This window comes from Lipotes vexillifer, unplaced genomic scaffold (genome assembly GCF_000442215.2).
Source record: "Lipotes vexillifer unplaced genomic scaffold, Lipotes_vexillifer_v1.1 scaffold1077, whole genome shotgun sequence".
Classification (NCBI taxonomy): domain Eukaryota; kingdom Metazoa; phylum Chordata; class Mammalia; order Artiodactyla; family Lipotidae; genus Lipotes; species Lipotes vexillifer.
The window spans coordinates 1,193,305-1,202,804 of NW_006784237.1; the positions used below are offsets into that span (position 1 = coordinate 1,193,305).

The 9,500-nt window shown below is 38.1% G+C and overlaps 1 pseudogene; it reads left to right on the top strand.

Moving 5' to 3' along the window:
- The first annotated feature begins 541 nt into the window (after positions 1-541).
- Positions 542-2,300, top strand: LOC103084420 (mitochondrial ribonuclease P protein 3 pseudogene; annotated as a pseudogene).
- The last annotated feature ends 7,200 nt before the right edge of the window (positions 2,301-9,500 follow it).

The window sequence follows — 9,500 nt, forward strand, 5'->3', positions numbered from 1 at the left end:
GGATGAACTGGGAGATTGAGATTGACAGATATACACTAATATGTATAAAATAGATAACTAGTAAGAACATGCTGTATAGAAAAATAAAATAAAATTCAAAAAATAGTATATTCAGTAACCCTAAGATAATGTTTTAATGCTTAATTCTTTGTCTTAGTAAGATTTAGAAAATTTAATAATAAAATTCTTTAAAAAAATATTTTTGGGAATTTCCACCGCGTTTATGGTTGCATGGTATGTGGGTGTTGCTGTTCGCGGACTGGAATGTAACAGGCACCAGAGGATTCCTGCTCTGTCCCCTGGTCCTGGAGCTTGCGACCAAGGTTGGATGTTCCCATATCCTTGTTTAATGGAGAGAACTCAACCAAGCTTCGTTGCTGCTAGCCCCAAAAGCATTTGATCTGTCTGTGAGAAGCTGAAAATCATCTTTTAGAAAGTTGCGCTTCGATTCTCTGCCCCCTACCTGCAAATCCCTTAATTATGCTGTAGAATTTGGGGCATTTTGAACATCTCTCTCACAATCTGGCACTGACTTAACTGCATAATGACTTTCTATTTCACTGGTATTCAAAGCTTTCCTAAACTTTGGAAGAGCAACCCATACCTTGGGCTAGGCCCAGGTCACTCTTTCTTTCTCTCTCTCTTTCTCAAAGACTGTTATGGCCTCAGGAACCAAGAGAAGTGGTTTTCTCTTAAAACAGTGTCTCCACAAAATACCAAAGCAATGAATCTGCTGATTGCCAAAGCCAGATATGTCAGGAAAAAAGATGAGGGCAGTAATAAGCAAGTTTCTGCCGATTCTGCTCACATGTTTGCAGCTGGAGCGGCTAAGAAGAGATAACAGATGAATCCTCTGAGTAAAGAGCACGTCTTGCCACCTGTGAAGAACATTATTCAAGTCCCGACAAAACCTTTGAATTCAGAAGAGTGGGATAAACTTAAGGAAGATTTCAAAGAAAAGGCTAACTTTGAAAATTGGATCGTTTCACAGATGGTTAAATGCCATATTTCTGTAGATGTGGCCAAATCTGTGCTGGCATAGGTAGCTGCAAAAAACAATGGTATTGTAGGCTATAATTTGCTGGTCAAGTATTTGTATCTCTGTGTTTTTCATAAGCAGACATCAGAAATTATTGATGTCTATGAAATCATGAAAGCCAGATACAAGCGTTTGGAATCTGGAGCATACACTCGTCTCATCCAGGGATTAATCCATACAGACAGATGGAGAGAGGCCTTGCTGCTGTTAGAGGACATCAAACAAGTCATGATTCCTTAAAAAAAGAACTATAGTGACTGTATCCAGGGAGCCCTCTTTCATCAAGGTGTAAATGTAGCTTGGAATTTGTATCAAGAGTTGTTAGGTCATGATATTTTTCCTATGTTGGAAACATTAAAAGCCTTCTTTGATTTTGGAAAAGACATGAAAGATGATCGCATTCAAACAAACTACATGACATTCTGTTGTATCTAAGAAATAATCAGCTATATACTGGGGAGTCATTTGCACACAGTATAAAAGCATAGTTTGAAAGTGTTCCTGGAGAGCAATGGAAAGGACAATTCACCACAGTCCAGCAAAGTCGTCAGTGTTTGGGCTGTGGAAAAACTGTAGAGTCTATTCACCTGAGTTCAGAAGAGTATGAATTTCTCAAGGAAAAAATCATGAGGGATGTGATAGATGGAGGTGACCAATACAAAAAGACAGCACCTCAGGAACTTGAGGTTTCAGAACTTTGTAAAATACTGTCCTCCTTTTGATATTGTCATTGATGAGCTCAATGTTGCCAAAATGTTTCCTAAGGCTCGTGAATCTCAAGTTCTCTTGGATGTGGTCTCTCAACTAGCCAAGCAGAATCTTCAAGTGCTGGTCCTGGGCTGGAAGCATATCTTAATGCAGAATTCCTGGTGGAGGAAGAATGGTATGGAAAATGTGCAAAAGCAAGCCAGCTTTTTTTTTTTTACTGACAACATCTCAGAGGATGCCGTTCCTTCTGTATGCCACACTGCCCTCAGGGAACCACTGCAAGTTTATCACAAAAGATCTGATGCGGGACCACAAGGCCTGTGTTCCTGATGCCAAGACCCAACACCTGTTCTTTAAGTGGCAGCAAGGACATCAGCTGGCTATTATTTGTAGGCATCCGGGATCAAAAATAACTTTTCAGCATATTCTCACCTTTGACACGATGGTGCAAACAACTGGAGACTCGTGGCTCATACCTTACGATGATGCCCTGGTGGAAAGATATTCCTACGAAGTGCCAACCAAATGGCTTTGCCTTCACCAGAAGACATAGACTCTTACCCCCATGCTAAACTTGTGTTTGGGTGTCCTCCTGGTTGGCATCAGAGCTCTTAAGTTGACGCTTGTTTAGAGTATTGCTTCTATCCTGTTTGTCCTGTTTGGTCCAGTTAGTTTGCATATCAATAAATTGATTTTTAATAAAAAAAAATTTTGTGGGGAGGACTTCCCTTGTGGCACAGTGGCTAAGAATCCGCCTGCCAATGCAGGGGACACAGATTCAAGCCCTGGTCTGGGAAGATCCTACATGCCGTGGAGCAACTAAGCCCATGCACCACAACTACTGAGCCTGTGCTCTAGAGCCTGCGAGCCACAACTACTGAGCCTGTGTGCCACAATTACTGAAGCCCACATGCCTAGAGCCCATGCTCCACAACAAGAGAAGCCACTGCAACGAGAAGCCCGCACACTGAAATGAAGAGTAGCCTCCGCTCGCTGCAACTAGAGAAAGCCCGCGCACAGCAACGAAGACACAATGCAGCCAGAAATAAATAAATTAGTTAATTAAAAAATATATATATCTAAAAAAAATTTTATTTTTGAAGACAATTTAAAATTTAAAGGAAAGAAAGTGCCTGTCTAAAGAAGAACTGGAGTGGGCTGCTTAGAAAATCCTCAGCTATTCTGAATTGCTCTCCTTTAAAGTATATCCCATAGAAGAGATAATACTGACCAACTCTATTAGACCTATATGAAAATAGGCCATAATTTTTACCTTTTTTTCCTCTGTTTCTAAGACTATATGGAATATTTGAGGAGAAGATTGCCCTCTGCCAAGAGGAATATGAATGGCATGGTAGAGTATTATGTAGGTAACACATTCTATATTAAAGTCTTATATCCCTTTAAATTATTTATTTATTTATTTATTTTTTGCATTACGCGGGCCTCTCACTCTTGTGGCCTCTCCCGTTGTGGAGCACAGGCTCCGGACGCGCAGGCTTAGCGGCCATGGCTCATGGACCCAGCCGCTCTGCGGCATGTGGGATCTTCCCGGACCGGGGCATGAACCCGTGTTCCAAACCTGTGTCCCCTGCATCGGCAGGCGGACTCTCAACCACTGTGCCACCAGGGAAGCCCCCCTTTAAATATTTTATAAGGTTCAGTAAAGTGTATTCTTTTGGGAACTGAAACATTATGAAGTACCTAGAAGCAATCCTGCTTGTCAGATCAGAGAGTTGAACATTAACTTTTTGAATGCATTTAATTATCTGTGGAAGCATTTAAACACAGTGGACTTAGAGAATGATAACATGGAAACAAAATGTACATATTTTGATTTCTTTTTTTTATTGAGATAAAATTCACATAACATAAAATTCATCATTTTAACCATTTTAAAGTACACACTCCTGTGGTTTTTAATATATTCACACTATTGTGCAACTATAGCCACTAATTCTCAAACACTTCTATCACCTCCCAAAATAAACTCTATTCCCAATGCTTCCCACCCCCATCCCCTGGCAACCACAAATTTACTTTCTGTCTGTATGGATTTGCCTAATCTGGACATTTCATATCAACTGAATCATACAATATGTACCCTTTTGTGTCTGGCGTCTTTAGCTTAATATAATATTTTCAAGATTTATCCAAGTTGTAGCATGTATCACTACTTCATTACTTTTAATGACTGAACAATATTCTGTTGTATGTATATTTCATTTATTCATTCATCAATTGATGAACATTTGAGTTGTTTCCACTTTTTGCTATTATGGTTAATATTGCTGTGAACATTCATGTACAAGTTTTTTTTTTTAATTTATTTATTTTATTTTTGGCTGTGTTGGGTCTTCGTTTCTGTGCGAGGGCTTTCTCTAGTTGCGGCAAACGGGGGCCACTCTTCATCGCGGTGCGCAGGCCTCTCACTGTCGCGGCCTCTCTTGTTGCGGAGCACAGGCTCCAGATGTGCAGGCTCAGTAGTTGTGGCGCACGGGCCTAGTTGCTCCGCGGCATGTGGGATCCTCCCAGACCAGGGCTCGAACCCGTGTCCCCTCTTTCCGGCACTCCTCACTGATGATCTTGCTGTTATCCAGAATATTGTAAGAAGAAGGGCATCGCTTTCAATTATATGCAGACCTGCTCAAGGTCATGTCAAAATCAGAAATGACCTGTCCCGAGACCCAAGAGAACCGCTGACCCCGGCACCGCGCTGGGCCCAAGGGGAGGCCGGCGAGGCCGGGCCGGGGGCGCGGGGGACGAGCGGGAGCTCCGGCCAGGCCTGGGCGCCTACGGGCCGCAGTCATGTACAAGTTTTTGTGTGAACATATGTTTTCAGTTCTCTTGGATATATACCTAGGAGTAGAATTGCTGGGTCATATGATAACTCTATCTTTTGACTTTTGGAGGAAATGTCGAATTCCACAGTGGCCAAACCATTTTACATCCTCACCAGCAATGTATGAGGATGAGCTTCCAATTTCTCCATAATCTCCCCAACATTTATTTCTGTTTTATTTTATTTTAGTTAAATTATAGCTATCCTGGAGAATATCTCATTGTAGTTTCGATTTGTACTTCCCTAATAACTAACTAATGATGTTGAGTATATCTTAATTTTTCATCTACGCCTTTATGCAAATGAAGCAACAAATGTAATTGAACAGAAAACTCAAGCAGTGTATATAAATTAACATTATGATGCAAACATCATGTCAGCATGCTGCAATTTCTAGTCTGTTACGTTTATGTGTGTATCTCCTGTAGACCTCCAATTACATATATGAAAATAATCTCATTAAAGCGGGCCTTAGTGTCTGGGATTCTCAGCTGACTGTGACACAGACCTGAGTGACTTTCTGAAAAGAGACGGATCTTTCAGGAATTGTTAGAAGCCATCTCAATACTGAACACAGGAAATGTCCCAGATATAAAAAGTGGACTGGGTGACTGCATTCAATAACTCTTGATGCTCTCTTTATAGTTTTCCCCCTTCTTCTCTTCCTGACTCGGTGTCGACTGTCACCTGACTTTTCTCTCTGTTCTGAGTATAGCTGTCCACTTTCAAATATGGGCCCTGAAGCTCTATTCTAACAATCTGTTGAAAAGTTGTTTAAAATAATAGCAAATAGAGGCCGAGTGGTTTCCTTGATAAGATTACATTAGGGCTTTAGAAGATGGATTATGCAATGACTGTTTTGACTGTTTAGTTATTTCTCCCTTTCTGTTACTAGTTTATTTTTGGAGACCTGACACCGGGTATTTCATTGTAAAATTTCCAATGAACTTAGTGTTTAAAAACACCTACTAGTGTGGACTTCTGACACCTCACGCTTTTATGAAGCAGGCTTTTTAGACTATAAACCAGGAGTATTTAACTAGGGAAATTTTCAGACAAGGCTAAGATAGTCTGATGTCCCAGCAAACATTTACTGTGGTGCTACATAGATGATCTGATGTCTGTCTTGAGTTCCATGAGCCTTATGGTGTTAATTACCACTTTTAGCAGATGTTTGTTGACAGTTAATATACTCAGTTGTTACTTGTTCTTTTCAGAAGTAATTATAGATCCTGGTCGCACTCTTAAATTAACAGCACATACAAGAGCTGTTCTCACCTTTTAACCACCTGCACCCCCCAGGCCCCCCTAAGATGGATCTGAGTTGTGATAAATGTTACTTTGGGGTTTAGGGTAATACATTTTCCCATCCATGCATACTTGTAACTACCACATTAAAATAGGATACAAACACTTTTATTTTTCCTTACTCAGGTGTAAACGAGTCACTTATGTAAGTACTACTGTTTATCTTGGTTGTTTTGTTCTACTGCCTCTTTGCTATGGACAGTCTGTGATGTCTATATAGTCAGTTTTGGGAACGTTCATTTTCTTCTCTGAAGAAAAATGGTGCTAATGAATGATTTAAGAAAACTGTATTTAGTAACATTATTTATAGTAAAGCTACTTTGTCTTATCCTACACCATGGTCAGGCTAATACTGCCTGATATTTTGTTCCTACACTCCACCCCCTTATCCAGAAAGCTACCAGTTCTTATTGTGATGATGGTGGAAAGAAATGATAATGATGCTTTGACTCATTAGTTCTTCATTTAATGAAGTCAGATAAAAATGGTAAGTAGCGTAAATCATGTCTAAACAATTTAGAAAGTGTTATCTCCAAGGGAAATAAAGTCCTTTGGCAATAATTTACAAGTTGTGTGGAGAAGATGCTATGAATAACAGATTGGCACATGAAAATTTTATTTTCCAAAGGGTTACACCTCCTCCCAGATTTCTACACATCTGTTTCTTTCTAAAGTTCACCTGATCACATTCACAGGTTTCAAAGTATGTGTGATTACTAATCTCGTTTGATCTAGAGATTGCCAAACACAAGGATTGACGGACATCTCAAAGATCGAAGGTCTGAACAAGGAGTGAGTATGACTTGGAAGAGACTTAGGAAATTATAAAGTCATGCAAAAATAGTGAACTTGAAGAATGGGTAAGAGGGAAAGCCATCGGATTGAAGAAATATTGTTACCATGCACAGAGAGAAAGAGAGAGAGAATTGCAAGAAGGGTGAGATGCAAAAGTATTATTGTGTGTGAGTAGACGTAGGTGAAAGATAAGGAGAGAAAACAAGTTCCTCTTACCTGAGTTGTCTGTCATTGGCCTAAACTGGTTCTTGGTGTTATTAATAGTGAAGGCTGACTTAAGGAATTTTCCCCCCCTGATATTTAGACCGAAGTTTTTTTTTTTTGATTTATCTTCCATTTGCATGGAAAATTCATATCATCTAGTTATGTTTTCTTTATAAAAGCTTGAAATCTTTGGGAACAACATTTCCTTTAAAGAGTTTAGTTATTAATAAAAAGTAAATAATGAAACAAACTGTTACTGTTTGTTAGACAGTTCGATAGCTTTTTCCAAGTATAAAAATGTGATCTAATATTGTAAAGCCAGTGTAAACACATGTACCAGACATCAGCAGGGTCTTTGCTTTTGCTGAAATGATATTGTGTGTAACATTGCCCTCTAAATCTACACCACTGATTGTAACTGCTAGAGCTAAGGATATCTATAAGGATTCATTAGAGTTTTAGGAAGGCAGTATATTACACAGGTAAAAGTATATACTTTGGCATCAGACAGCCTTCAGTTCAAATTCTGATTCACTCTCTATCTGTAACTTTGGGCACATTACTTAGTTTCCTTAAACCTTCACTGCCTACTTTGCGAAAAAAAAAAAAGAAAAAAAAATATAAAAATATAAATATATAAATAAATATATATATATATATATATATGATGCTTGTAAAGCATACACAGTTCCCTCTGCATGGTGACTGTTCATAAGTGTTTATATTATGATGACTATTATCATCCTTTGTCTTTTATTTAAAAATAATTAGTAATTCTCATCTTTCACTTTTCTGATCTGCTTCTCTTGACACCTCTTTCTTCTCATTCATATATCATTATTTTTTTAACATTTTTATTGGAGTTATAAAACATTTTTATTGGAATTATAAAACATTTTTATAATTGCTTTACAATGGTGTGTTAGTTTCTGCTTTATAACAAAGTGAATCAGTTATACATATACATATATCCCCCATATCTCTTCCCTCTTGCATCTCCCTCCCTCCCACCCTCCCTATCCCACCCTTCTAGCTGGTCACAAAGCACCGAGCTGATCTCCCTGTGCTGTGCGGCTGCTTCTCACTAGCTATCTATTTTACATTTGCTAGTGTATATATGTCCATGCCACTCTCTCACTTTGTCCCAGCTTACCCTTCCCCCTCCCCGTGTCCTCAAGTCCATTCTCTAATAGGTCTGCCTCTTTATTCCTGTATATCATTTAGCAGGACTTTGAATGAAATAGATTTATCAATTTTAGGACCACAGGACTTTACTCTAGATGTCTGGCAAAGAAAGGGGAGCTGTTTCTATGGAAAATATCTCCAAATTTCAGTCTCAACTATTGTTTCATTCACAGTGGCTGATATAAAATCAAAACTGAGACATGAAAAGAAGTAGAAAAATATGATTCATAATAAAAATAAAAAATATGAGCACACAGAGATGTTGGAATTAGTAGTTTTTATACTGCACATATATTATGAATTAAGAATTTGCTAATTAGAGTGGACCTTTTAAAAATAATTAACCATATAAATATTATTTGGAAGCTGTTTACCTAAAAATTACATAAACAAAATATCTAAATGACAGGTCTAACTTTTAATAATAATATTGATAGTAATAATAATAATACTCAAAGACTAAGAAACAATAGTCTATTTAGGAATAGCCCTAGTTGTAATATAATTAACAATACAGTGATATATAAGCACAAGAAAATTGTATAGAATCTTGTAGGTATTTGTTGTAGCCAAACATTAATTTAATATTTCATGATAGTTTGTATATGAACATATATACATAAGTATTTTCTTCAGTATTTAAAGGAAAAGATTGCTTCCCACAGACCTGTATGAATCTGTGTATATTTCATGTTCTGTTAAAAGCAAACACAACCATGAAGAAAATTTCACTGTTTAAATCTCAAGACTGCTTGCTTGTTTGGTTGTTAAATTCCTTACTATAATATAGACCAATTTAGTGTTTGCAACGTTCAGGGATAGTGTTCTGCAATGACTAGGATTTCTTAATAAATAGTAACCTGGAAAAAAATGTAGGAAATGTTATAGGAAGACAATAAGTGATAGTTTGATAAAGGCATTACAGGAAATGCTCCTGATTCCAGGAGGCAAGAGAGAATGACAGGGCCAGCTTGGGGTGTGGTAAAGTAGCATCAGAAGTTCTGCCACTTTCTCTATGTATGATCTTGGGAAGGTCCACCTACCCTGGAGCCTCAATTTCCTTATGTGTAAGATGGGGATAATAATACCTGCCCCCCAAAGCTGTTATGATGATGGCATCAGATTGCATTTGTAAGTAATTTAATAACAAGGACAGGTACACACAGTAGAGTCAACCAATAAAGTGAAAATTAACCTTTCCACTGAAATGGGGTTATAAGAAGTTCTGTTGTTTCCATCCTGATTTACTTAATCTCTCTATACAGATGAGCAGTCCTAAATCAGCAGTTTACTTAAGGAAAACTTCCATGGAAAAGTCATTTCTCTGTAATGTCATCCATTAACATGAGGTTGCAGCTCTGGCTTTTCAATGAGGCTTTGCTATTGGTTTTATTGATTATTAGTACACGCTTTTTCCAT